Source organism: Silurus meridionalis, chromosome 1, assembly GCF_014805685.1.
Source record: "Silurus meridionalis isolate SWU-2019-XX chromosome 1, ASM1480568v1, whole genome shotgun sequence".
Taxonomy (NCBI): Eukaryota; Metazoa; Chordata; class Actinopteri; order Siluriformes; family Siluridae; genus Silurus; species Silurus meridionalis.
This window is the reverse complement of record NC_060884.1, coordinates 1,576,856-1,589,431: the sequence shown is the minus strand read 5'-3', so window position 1 is coordinate 1,589,431 and position 12,576 is coordinate 1,576,856. Positions and strand designations below refer to the sequence as shown.

At 37.4% G+C, this 12,576-nt stretch overlaps 2 long non-coding RNA genes across 2 annotated transcripts; both read right to left on the bottom strand.

Annotated features, from left to right (window-relative positions):
• Positions 1-452: 452 nt before the first annotated feature.
• On the bottom strand, positions 453-1,642 carry LOC124390202. Its single transcript, XR_006926699.1, has 2 exons — positions 1,589-1,642; positions 453-767 (listed from the first exon to the last, which is right to left on the bottom strand). It is a non-coding gene; the product is annotated as an uncharacterized LOC124390202 (long non-coding RNA).
• Positions 1,643-4,657: 3,015 nt separating this feature from the next.
• Positions 4,658-5,820, bottom strand: LOC124390209. The gene is made up of 2 exons (XR_006926702.1): positions 5,746-5,820; positions 4,658-4,743 (listed from the first exon to the last, which is right to left on the bottom strand). It is a non-coding gene; the product is annotated as an uncharacterized LOC124390209 (long non-coding RNA).
• Between the last annotated feature and the right edge of the window lie 6,756 nt (positions 5,821-12,576).

Sequence of the window (12,576 nt, the reverse complement as noted above, 5' to 3'; positions counted from 1 at the left end):
ATCACTAGTTTCATTCACATCTTACACTAGTTTTATTTAACAGATTCTAAAAAGTTTTGCTAGCGCTAACTAAAGTTTTGCTAGCTTTCTCTTGCGCGTTTTCCGCTAACATTTATTTGGTAATTTGTCTTATTTTTTTCTAGATATTTATTGCTAGTTAGTTTGCTTTCTATCAACAAGGTTGCAGTCATTTGCATATTAACTTTGATAATTGATTTCAATTGATTTTTTTTCTGGTTATTCACTTGTCAGCCTTCATTAGTTTGTCCAAAGTTTTTTGTGTTGTTGATTTACTTTTACTAATTTACCCATTTTTTTTTTTTGCTACTTAGCTTGTATTTGCTAGTTTTATTTCTCTAACAGGGTTACTTTTCTCTCATCAGTTCACTTTTTTTTAGACTGTATAACAGAAATCTTTATGTCATTCAACAACATATCAAACCAACCATCAGTTCTCGCTCCACGTCAGTCTTTATTTACAAGACAAAGCGAAAACACAATACGAAGGGTTAAAGCAGCACCATGGCCATGTTTATCTCTCTTTACCAATCACAGACTACAGTTCACTTTAACAGAACAATCTCAGCCTTTTTTAATCAGGAATAACGTCTATGCGGTGTTGCGGGTGGATCGGCCCGAGTTTGCTGCAAGCTTCTGGCCATGTAGGTTTTAGGCAGAGCGCTGTGTTGAGAAGTCCTGTGTTTGGTCAGTGAGGATGGGAATCTGTCCTCATGCTCCTGCCTGGGGTATTTCTCCAGTGAATCCTGCTGCAGAATAATCAATTACAGTCAATTAAACAGAACCAGTGCTGCTAAATAAACCGTGTTTAACACATCCCCGTCAGAAACATGCGTACAAAACATCACAGATTTGTTCATCTGAAATAATCTCTCTAGGAATCTCTACTGAATGTTTTATTTACACTATAAGTAACTAGCATAGAAAACAATGGCATTTTAATCCCTACTGCAGGGTGCATTGTGGGTATTCTTTTCTCTCTAGTGGGCATTTCAGAATTGTACCGCCTAGCTAGCTGATTGGTTTCTTTGTGAACAAGTCTGAAATGCTGCACAGTGTATTTCTTTTTCTTTTTATTATTATATTTTTATTGGCTTGAAGACTTGAAGACTAATTAACAATGGAATACAGTTAAAAATAGCCTGAGCTAGTTAGCTAGCAAAAAAATAAACCATAAAATATGACATGATTTATTGGTTTATTTTACTTTAAAATACGAAAACCCTTCATAACGGCTCAGAATGGTCCAAAGGAAGGTTTGATAAAAGGGAAATGCCGATGCTGAAAGTTATACAAAAACTGCTCAAGTTAATGCGATTTAATGATTATGATGATGATTAGTTTACAGTGATAGATTCGAGATTTTCCCCTGTATGAGCTTTGCTGTGTGGCCAGTAACAGACCCACTGTACATACCCAATGAGCCAATCATATACGCTAATCACGTCTAATGAACAATAAAAAAAAGACATAATCCAATCAGTCCAATGAAGGAATAACTATGAAACAGAACCAGACGCCTACATGAGCTCTCATTAGTATTTGATGGAGTGTTAGCGTTTTGACTCACCAGCTGTCTCGCCATGGAGCTGAGCAGGCTCTCTACGTTTAACACCCACATCTGCAGGAATAGAAAGAAAGAAAGGAAGAATTTCAAAAAGAGGGGGGAAAACTGAAAATAGGCTTGAGTGAGAAAGAAGACAAAGGTAAGTGGGTTAAATAAAACACACGCATGAGCGCATAAATCATTTAGAGGGAAAATGGATACTCAGCCCCTCACAAGAGTCATTACACATGCTGTTTTCTCCAGTCTTAACTTATGCACAGTCACCACCCAGCAATTCAGAGCAACCTCAACCGAGCCACCAAACTGAGGAACCAAGTCCGGAAAAATTATTATTATTTTTATTATTTTAAGGACATTTAGAAAACTATACATGGCTTTTAATATTTGGTCTGGACTATAGTGCTAATGAGTAAATCTAGAGTCATCAACAAACCAAAGTAGAACCTTACTGGATGCTAAACTGGTGCAGACACCAGCAGGTGATCAACAAGCTACCAAAGGGGTCCTATTGATCATTTCTGGTATCCACTAGACCACTAGACACAATATGCCACCAATAGTTTTATTTCCAGTGGAGACCCTCGAGGTCACTATTACAGTTTCCACTAAAACCAATTGAAATCCCACTGAAACCTGTGAGGGTTTCTGTTGATGTTTTTTTCCCAGCAGGTCAATACACAGTCCTCAAACACAAACATGTAACTTAGCAGACGTTTATGTTCATGTTACGGCCCAAAACACTTCACACATGTATTTTATACACAAGTATAAATCATAAAACATGCATGTCTTACTGCGTAGCTCTGTCTTTTCTCCATACTCCATTCTCTCACATCCCTCCAGTGTGGTGGCAGGCTGACTTCTGCTACAGCCCGAGTGTCTCGGGAAGCCATAGAACCCTGGCTAAAACTCTAGAAAGCCAGAATGAATAAATAGATGAGGATCTGTGATGACCAATAGTTTGAAACAGTGTAAAGCCGAAGCGATCACGGTCCCTTTTGCGTAGTAACTCAATACAGCAAACTGACCCACGTCTAACACATGGAGTGAAGAAAGGTTTCCATGCATGTGATAAACTGGAGGCATAAGAGAATAACCAAAAAAATCCAAAGAGATAAAGTGAAATTATGAATAGGGATAAATATGACAAGCTTAACACAAACACTATGAATGAATAAATTAAATCTCTATAATTCCAGACATGAGTGTTATAAAATTCACATTTACGCTACCATAAACACAGAACTTATTAAAACCCCGAAAGCTTGGCAGCATTTCTGGAAGGCTTATAAGAAGCACTTGGTTAAATTAAACATCTCTTAAGTGTTTCCCAACCCTGATCTTCACGCACCCATGCGCTGAGCTCCAACACACCTGGGTAAGCTCTCAGCTTTAATTAAAAATCACTTCATTATTTTGAAAGTGCCGATGTTAAATTAGGAACGCTAGTGCACATTGGGGACATTTCACACTACTAGACCTTTAATCATTGATGCTGTAATTAGATGAAGGCACCAAAAACTTTACTGGTGCAGGCTCTTGTGACTTGTGGTAAAATGTAATTATTAGGCAAAGTTACTTTAAGTTTGAAAATGTTAAAAAGAGCCTGTGAACAATTTGGAAAGCCCTAATATTTCAGGGGTTTTGAGAGATACATGCATGTCTCTTTTGTTCATTTGCAAGAAACTCTTTAATGTAATGGTATGAAGATGTACTTTGATGAAAGACATAACATGTGTAGATGTTCCACTTTATTTTAATAAAAAAAAAAAAAAAAAATCCTCCCTTAGCATGAAGAATAGCTGAACACACTCATGGCATCTGGACAGTTTGTTTCTCTAAACATTCATCTCAAATACTTTGCTGTTCTACTTTAAAACTTGCCCAAGATGTTCTTCATTAGATAGAGATTTCTTTCCGATCCAGTTCTTCCGAGAGCAGTTCAGTAGGATGCAGTGACTGGACCGGCTCTCTGAATAACTCTTACAGAGCTCGGACGTACGCTTCGCCTTATTGTATGGTGAAGTCAGTTTCCATGAGCCGCAGTGAAGGCGGAACTGCATGGTGTTGAAGTATGGAATGGTAGCTAAGTCTCCAAACTTCCCTTCCCAGAACAACCTAAAAACATTAAGATTTCGCTCTCTCGTGTGACTGTGGGGGTGAGGTATTCTGTTAACATCTCTTCTGTTCTCTGTCTTATGTATTACACAAGTTCTTCTGACAAAGTCGAAGATGCCCCATTTGGACTCCACAGAACTTTCGTCCACTTATTCACTGTCCAATTCTTGTATTTTTTTGTCGTTCAGCTAGTATATAAACAAAATGAATCTGCATGTGTCTCAAAAACCATAAAATACTAGCCATTTCCTATGCTGTGACAGGAACTGTAGTGTACGTGTCAACATTAATAAACCTTTTACAATGTAATAAATAAGGACTTTTTTTTTTTTTTTTACTTTTGTACTGCCTCCAAAACCCTCCCTTCTTTATCAACACACTGGCCTTCCATTAATACCTTGCTGCCTCCAACAACCTACTGCCCCTCCAACACATTGCTGCCACCAACACCTTGCTTCTCAACACCCTGTGTTGCCCAACACTCTGCTTTCCACCAGCATCTTGTGTTCCACCAACACCCTGCTTCTCCCAACACTTTGCTTTCCACCAACACCCTGTGTTCCCCAACATTCTGCTTTTCACCAGAATCTTGTGTTCCACCAACACCCTGCTTCTCCCAACACTCTGATTTCCAACAAAACCCTGCTTTCCACCAAAACCCTGTTTTTCACCAATACACTGCTTTCCAACCACACCCTGTGTTCCACCTATACCCTGCATCTCCCAACATCCTGCTTTCCACCAACACCCTGCTTTCTTATACATAACACCCTGGTTTCAACTAACATCTGCTTCTCTCACCATGGATCCTCCAACACTTTCCTTTCCACCAACACCCTGCTTTCGCCTAAGACCCTACAATATGTCTGCACCAGTGACAAGGAGGAATTAGGGTTAAACATTGCATCACCCATTTGCGAGAATAAAAAATCCGAAAGAAAAAAATCCTATTGCCTTATCCAATAGTGCTGCTTGTCCATCGCTGTCTTGTCATCACAGTTGTTGTGTGTCTGTTCCTCAATTTGCTGCTGACCATAAACCTGGAGGGGGGAAGAATTCACAGCTTGCTTTAATTGGATTACTTATGCCCTTCTTATCTGGGTTACAATAATCCCTCAGTACATCATGCTGTGGAGGTCCAGATTTATCCTCTCTCTTCATAATGAACATTTGGACAAATTCATTATATTTTTCTCATTTATTATCATTATTGCAAAAAAACGTCATGACTAGTTTATAAGGTTAAACTGGGTTGAGTGGTGAAAACCACTGGGTTCTAGTAGCACAAGGATACACCTGTTCTTCATGCACACACACACACACACACACACACACACACACACACACACACACACACCACATGCCAGAGCTCACACAATCACCATGGCAACTTGGCCACTGAGAGGAGAGACGGATCGGTCTCCAACTCGCTGCCTGTCTATCGACTCTTGTGCAGATCCAGAGAAAATCAGCATGCTCCTCATACGCCATGTTCTGTGTTCCTGCTAGATTTTATGTAATAGGTCTAATACCTACTCTACCTGAGTTTTTTCAGAAGGCAAATCAAGTCATTTGTCTTTTTAAAGAAGCCTTGTAAAGCCACACACGTTCATGATTTCACAAGGCAAGATGTCAGAGATGTGAGGTTTATCATAATGATCTCATAGTGGATCATCCAAACAGACATCAGATGACGTAATGGAAGCTCCACCGCCTGGGGTTTGTTATAGATAAGGCGGAGTTCTCTAATCTTTTGTATACTTTCATATCTGATTTATATAAACACTGTGAAATATATTTGCGTTACATGAAAATCTTTTTGCAGTTCATCACAACGATGTTAAAATGCAGCATTACCTTGTGATTCTTTCAATCCGATTTCTTTGACTTTTCTAGCAAGTTACTTATTTAATATAAAAATCGAAAAACTGTAAGATCCAAGTTTTTTTTGTTTCTTCTTATATATTAATCTTATTTTATTGCATATCTAAAAGAAAAGTTATTCAACATCTGTCATTAGTTTGTTATCGTATTATGGTCACCTGGTTCGTGTTAATTAATTTCTGTATTAATATTCTACTAGTCCACATTCCGAGTCTTGTTTTTCCTGTTTCTGTAAAAAAACAAAATATATCATTTCAATCAGTGTAAATTTACATCCAATATTTGGTTTATAAGAATTTAACAGTACCATGAGATGAATAAGATGGTAGTTGGCTATTGGTAGTTTTTTTGGTAGTTAGCTAGTTCCCATCTCCCAACATGTTGCCCAGCCTTGCTATGATGTCATAATCTGATTTACCATAATCAAATACAAATAAACTTAAAATCGTTTAACGTTAACAAGGTTTTAGCATTAGCTGTATGCCAATGCTAGCTAGGTTTTGATCCAAGCTAGTTAGCTCACTGCTAAATTAGCTATCTAGAGGCTTCCACTGGAGTTTGATCGCGAGGTGTAAATGACTAGCTGTGTAGTTTACAGTAAAATAAGTTAGTTAGGCAAGAGAATCGAACAAGGTGAATAGTTAGGCAGGTGTTTTTTTGATAGTTAGCTAGTTAGTGTCACTTTAAAATAAAGTACTAAATAAAATCAGTGGTTAAATACAGTTTGTTAGTGATATATAACTCCAGCTATATAAACTGCAGTGCATTGTGGGGGTTTAGTGATGTAGGTGTTTACTGTAATGTGTAAATTTATTGTGATGTTGGATAAAACCGCAAAACAGGAAGGTGTGTGTGTACCTGATATGCAAAAAGAAGCGGCGGTCACTTGTGTGTGTTAGTGGCGTCGCTCCGCACGTAGGCCACGTCCTCCTGAAGTACAAGCTCCTCCTGAAGCCTGGGGATGAGAAGACGGGGAAAGGGGGGGTTGTGGATGGATGAAGGGCAAAAGGGGACAGGGAAGTGAACAAGGGATGAAGAGCAAAGACATGATGATATGATGTACGTCAGGATAAATTAGCCAAGATAAGGAGAAACGGTGCTGACAGCTGAGCGAGTGTGTATGAGGGGCTTCTGTCAGCTTGGGGGAGGATTATTCCAGCATCGTGATGCTTTCATCTGCCTGATTTATATAACACACACACACACACACACACACACACACACACACACACACACACACACACACACATTCATACACATCGCCTGGTGAAAATTAAGAAATCTTCATATATTTCCAATTTTTCATATTTACGCTCTTTATAGACGAACACTGAGATAATTATGGAGCTTATTGAGCTCAGGATCTTTGTTAACTCAGTTTTCTTCTTTATAAGAGACTCTTGTTATAGACTGACAAAAGACATCAACAAACCAATCCTGGATAGGCAGAGGGATTTTATGCTTTATTTTTTATTTTATTTCCTCCATTTGATCATGTATACTGTACATTAGTGAATAGAAGTTTTTCTTACATTTATTTATTTCTGTTTTGCTGCAAATTGATGAGTGAATGAAAACATGTATATGTATATGATACTTCTTTTTCTATTTCTTTGCATTTTCTTTGAATATTTCTTGGTAAAATATACTTATTTACTTATTAATTTTTTCTTCCTCCAGTGAGTGGCTTTTACAGCCTCAAAACAATACAATTATATATTTATATATTGATAAAAAAGTCCTTATTGCAATTAAAATGTTCACATCATGCTTGAGTGAATAATAAAGTACAATAGGAGGCGTATAATTTCAGTTCTCATGCTGCTCACTAAAAAGTGAGCTCTTTAGCTGTGAGACTCCTTTAATAAAAAAGTCAATAAACATTTCCTCCTACTGAAAAGTTCAAGTATCAACAAGTACAATACACATGTTTTTTTTTTTTCCCAAACCCTAAGACCCGATAAAGTAGCTGCTGTTAAAGAAATCATAAAAACGAATAAAAAAACAAACCCGTCTGTGAGAATTGGTTTAGGAGAATTAAAATTCGAGGTTGTATCTAAAAGTGTTTTTGTAACACGCCAACAGATGGCACAAGACTGCACACACAGTCACAGGGAGCACCGACCTTCATAAGTCAGTGTGCCAAAAGAAAATGATGATCCAGCTCAAAGGTTGCCGTTTTTAAATGCAGAAGGTGCTGGACTCAATTTCCAAAAGAAGACTTCCAGGACACGTTCCAGTATTGGCAGCTGGGAGCGCTGTACTGCTGTGCAAGGGGACTATTTTGAGGGTGATAGTGTGTAAACCTTGATATATAAAGTACTTTCCTGTAAACAGATTTACTAATCAGTGCATTGGGAGGAGATTTCTGTGGAACTGCAAAGAACGTGGTGTCATTGGCAGAAATGTATCTGGGAAAAGACGAATGTCTCGCCAAACTCACACCAGAACAGAACACAGAACGTTGTGTATGTGTGTGTGTATCATTCTCATCATGAACATGCCCTGCAGAAGCTTCAGCTCTTCTGTCTCCCTGGTATGAGATCTGTTCAGAACTTTCAGGGAAGTGAAATACATAAACATGAATTATAAACGTTTACATTTATAATGTGCCACTTTTTGTTGAGTTTTGTTTTGCAGGGACATGAACATGTTTACTGACCAAAGTGGATCCCTGGGGGTCTTGCAGTTTTCCCTGAACTGTCCCTGAAATGACCTTCCAGATGTTATTAAAGTATTCGAAAAATAAATTATATATCGACTGCAGCGTATCATGAGTGCTACTGTATATATTGCTAGTTAATGAGGCTTTATTAACATCATCATCATCATCATCATGTCCGTACTTTACTGTAATGAAGTTTCTCGGTTATTTTTAGCAGAATAATAATAATAAGAAGAAGAAAGAGAATACACCAGGGAAAGTGTTGACGTACAGAAGTGACCAGAGCTGCATGCTGACACTATAATGAGATGAGAGGAGGATGTCCTGCAGGCCCCTTATTCGGTTAAATGAACAGTGAGAGACTTCGATTCCTACATTTACATTGAGTTTATTATCAAAAATAACGAACTGCAGGAAACAGCACAGGAAATTTGGTACTGATGGACAGAAAACTATAGATTAAAAAAAAAGATATTAACGTTAAATCCTGGAAATTTGTGCCTGGTTTGTATTTTTACTGGAACTTCAGCCATTTTAAAGTTGTGATTTGTCGTTTTTGTTATGGTTTTGCTACAGAACTGAGTCGCCTGTGAGATGATCTTTGGAATGAAAACTCTTCTCCTTCATCCCAAACAAATTCATGATCTCAGTGTAAACCGCTCTTATGCAGCTGCAGCAACAATGAGGCTAATGAGATGTGTAGCATGGAATTATTATGAATCACAAATTTTTACCAACATTTTCAAAAACCCTAAGATTATTCAGCATCTGGAAACATCTTCCTGATTTCAGGGCCAGAAAAATATCAGAACAGGATATGATGCTAACAAAAACTAGCATGGAAAAAACTAGCAACAAAACAACACCACAAAACTAGCAACATTCAAAATGTAAATTTTTCACTTAAATGATACGAATATTACTCATCAGGTGATTATGGCTAATTTATGGGCCTGATAAAACAGAACTCGACATGAATACACCTAGCAAGATGTTTTCAATGGCTGCTTTAATGCCACTTTTTCACATCTGTAAACACTATTCTCAGCTAAACAGCTAATTAGCTATATACTGAATATATATGTAAATACTATAGACAGAATAAACTGCGATGGTGCTTACATTTACCAAAATATCTGAAAATATGTTGCGCTTATTTTGTAAAAGTAGTTGTTAATTAAATTGTTAGCTTACTAAAATTATATTACAACAACCTCCATGCCAGCAGAGGTCTCTCTCTCTCTCTCTCTCTCTCTCTCTCTCTCTCTCTCTCTCTCTCTCTCTCTCTCTCATCTCATTAAAAGTTAGATTAGTGTTTTATGCAAGATTGTGTTTTGAGGCATGACCTTCTTATAACCTTAATTTTTTTTTTTTGTATTGGAAAACAGCCAAGAGGAAATGTTTGCATATAGCCTACTTTTCCAAAATATTTACTTTGAATCTACTTTTTGCGAATCCAATTGATGACCTGCTTCCAGGAATTAAATTATAATGAGTTCCGGTTTTATGCTGATGTTTTTTTGGCCGAAGGAAATTTTAATAAGCATTTAATGAATTTACGTTTCAGGATTACGCCTCGGCCTTACGAGCTCTTTCTGTTCTGACTCGTGACCTGGCACCTGCTCACGTGTTGGAGCAAAACTGAAAGCACACGTGAGCCTGTGCCAGGTACACACAGGCACTTTACTGGCACGTTATCACGCTGGCATCGCTTTCCGAGCCTCCGTGCTAATCCATCATCCATCCGGCTGTTTGCAATTCTCAAAATACCATCACAAATGCCAGCGGCGTGTTTTCTATTCCCTCTTAATTTTTTTTTAAACGCAAGCAGAGACGCCTGAATCTCAGGCGTAACCTTGATTTGCGTTGATAAGCCGAGTGCTCCGGCTGTGCACATGAATATTCAGCGTCTCCTTCAGTTGCTGCCTGCCGCGAGCTGCCGTAACATCGAGCAGAAACTCGGCGCTGAGAGCACCGCCGAAAAGACGCTTTCCCTCTGGCTTTTCACTCGGAGAGAAGAGCGAGATCGAGCAGCTTTTTACATGAAAAGCATTGATTAGCATACATTACATAACGTTCCCTTACAGAGAGTATTCCCATTATATGTATTTTTGTTGTTTTTTAACGATTCATTTTCTTTGTTTTCTAGATTTATTTATTTTGATGGTTTTTTTTCAATGTTTTTATTTTTGCATAAATTTTTCTGGTGTCCAAAGATTTTTATCTGGAGAGGAAATAAAAAAAGGAAGAAAAATCTATAACGAAATCTGCTAATTTTTCAATAACTTTTATTTATTTATAGTTTTTACTTTTGCTGTACTTTGGAAATGTTAAGCTAATGGGTTTTAACTGTATAACAAACAAACAAACAAACAACTAAAAAGAAAGAAAGAAAGAAAGAAAGAAAGAAAGAAAGAAAGAAAAAAAAGAACTGTATTTGCTTAGCATTTCCTTTTTAGGTTTTAAAAAATTAAAAGAGGACAACTAAGAAGAAAATTCCATGACATGTAGCACAGAATTTCTTCAGCTAAAACTAGCATCGACCTAAAAATGTCTAAAAATAAAACCATTGAAAGAAAACTGTCAGTTGCATCTATACTGACAGAAGATTATTTTTCTTTTTGCCATATATGCAGGCAATTTGAACCAGTATGAAAAAACGAGAAAAGTAAGACATAAATAAAGACAAAACTGTAGCACCAAGTACGAATAACTAGCTGACATTAGCATGGCTGAAGAATGAGCGCTAGCTCTACTCACGGTTTGACCCTGTTGGAAAAGCGTCGGCGCAGAATAACAGCCACTGTGGTGAGAACCATGATGGTCGTGCACATGGCCGCTTGCACAACTTCCACGATCCCTGCTGTTTAGCTACTCACTGCCATGACCCTTCCTCATGAGTTAGCAGGTTGGCTAGTTAACGCTATTCCTATCCTTTCTTATTTTCTGTCTCCCTACGCTTAGATCCCAGATTAACTCTTGGACAAAGTGAGTGTATGGCTGAACAGATGCCTGCATGAGAGTCGGTCTGATTGATGAGATCATGTGTAGCTAAGCTAGTCTGCTTAATGCTAAGGAGAACGGTAATCCGTGTGCGGCTGTGCGTAACTTGGAATTACAGTGGGTCAGGAAAGAACCTGCTGTTCAGAGATTCATAGTAGAGTCACAATTAGATTCCAACTTAAGGATACATTGAGGATATAGTTCAGGATTCCCATGAAAAGATTCAGGAGAATTTTAGTTTTAACAAAATGTTTGTGTTATCTGCTAGCTAGCATCCGTTCATCAGACTTGAGAATTGCACAAATATACTGTATATTGTATAGCATTGCTAAAACCTACCTTCGTTGCATAAAATACAGATTGGATTTTTTTCAAAATGTCTTCAAATACTTAAACTTGTCTCAACCAATTCACTTTATATCATTTGTGAATGGTTTTGGTTAATGCTAAAACTGTGTTTGCACTTTGCTATACTCTTTGTATTTGGTTGAATTAAAAAACAGCTGATAATGTGACAGAAAAGAAGAATGACATGGAATGGAAGAAGAAACAACCCCAAGTACTTCCAGCCATAAAATGATTCAATAAATGTAATAAAATTGTATGAATATTTTTTTATTTCTTTACTGTAAACACTTATTTTCCATACTGTATCTGATTTATTGCTAATCTAAAGGTCTGGGTCTGGTTTATCCTCTCAATGCACATAAAGAGACAGGAAACCTAATGAGGAAGCATCATATGTGAAAGCCTGTATTCTGCAGCTCTTTATATTAGATGAACAAGTACAGAATCAGACGTTCATTAGCAACATTAGCTAGTGGGTTCTTGTTAGTGACGGGAGGTCTCTCATTAGAGAGTCATGACGGATTGCTGCCTGATTTCATTCTGCTTTTTTAGGTGGCTTCTGATGTGAATAACTGAAATTCCCTGCTCTCGCTTCTCTCATTACATAAGGAGGTGTCTGATTAGGATGTGCCACTTACTGTTCAGGTAGTTTTGAAAGGTTTCGTAAAAAAATGAAAAAAAAGAAAAAAAAAGAAAGAAGCGTAACAGCAGAACATTAGTACTAAAGCACAGAAAAACACTGTGCACTGTGTGTCCACAGGTCTGTTTAGTGGAATTTAACTTTAAACAATATTCATTTATTTTTTGTTTTTTTATAATCAAATTACACAGTTTTTACCTCAGCTTTAGTTATATTATACAATATTTACCTTGTGTTGCAGTTATATTAAACAATATTAACTCAGTTGAAATCATATTACACAATATTTACCTCAGCTATAGTCGTATTACACAATATTTACCTTAGCTATAG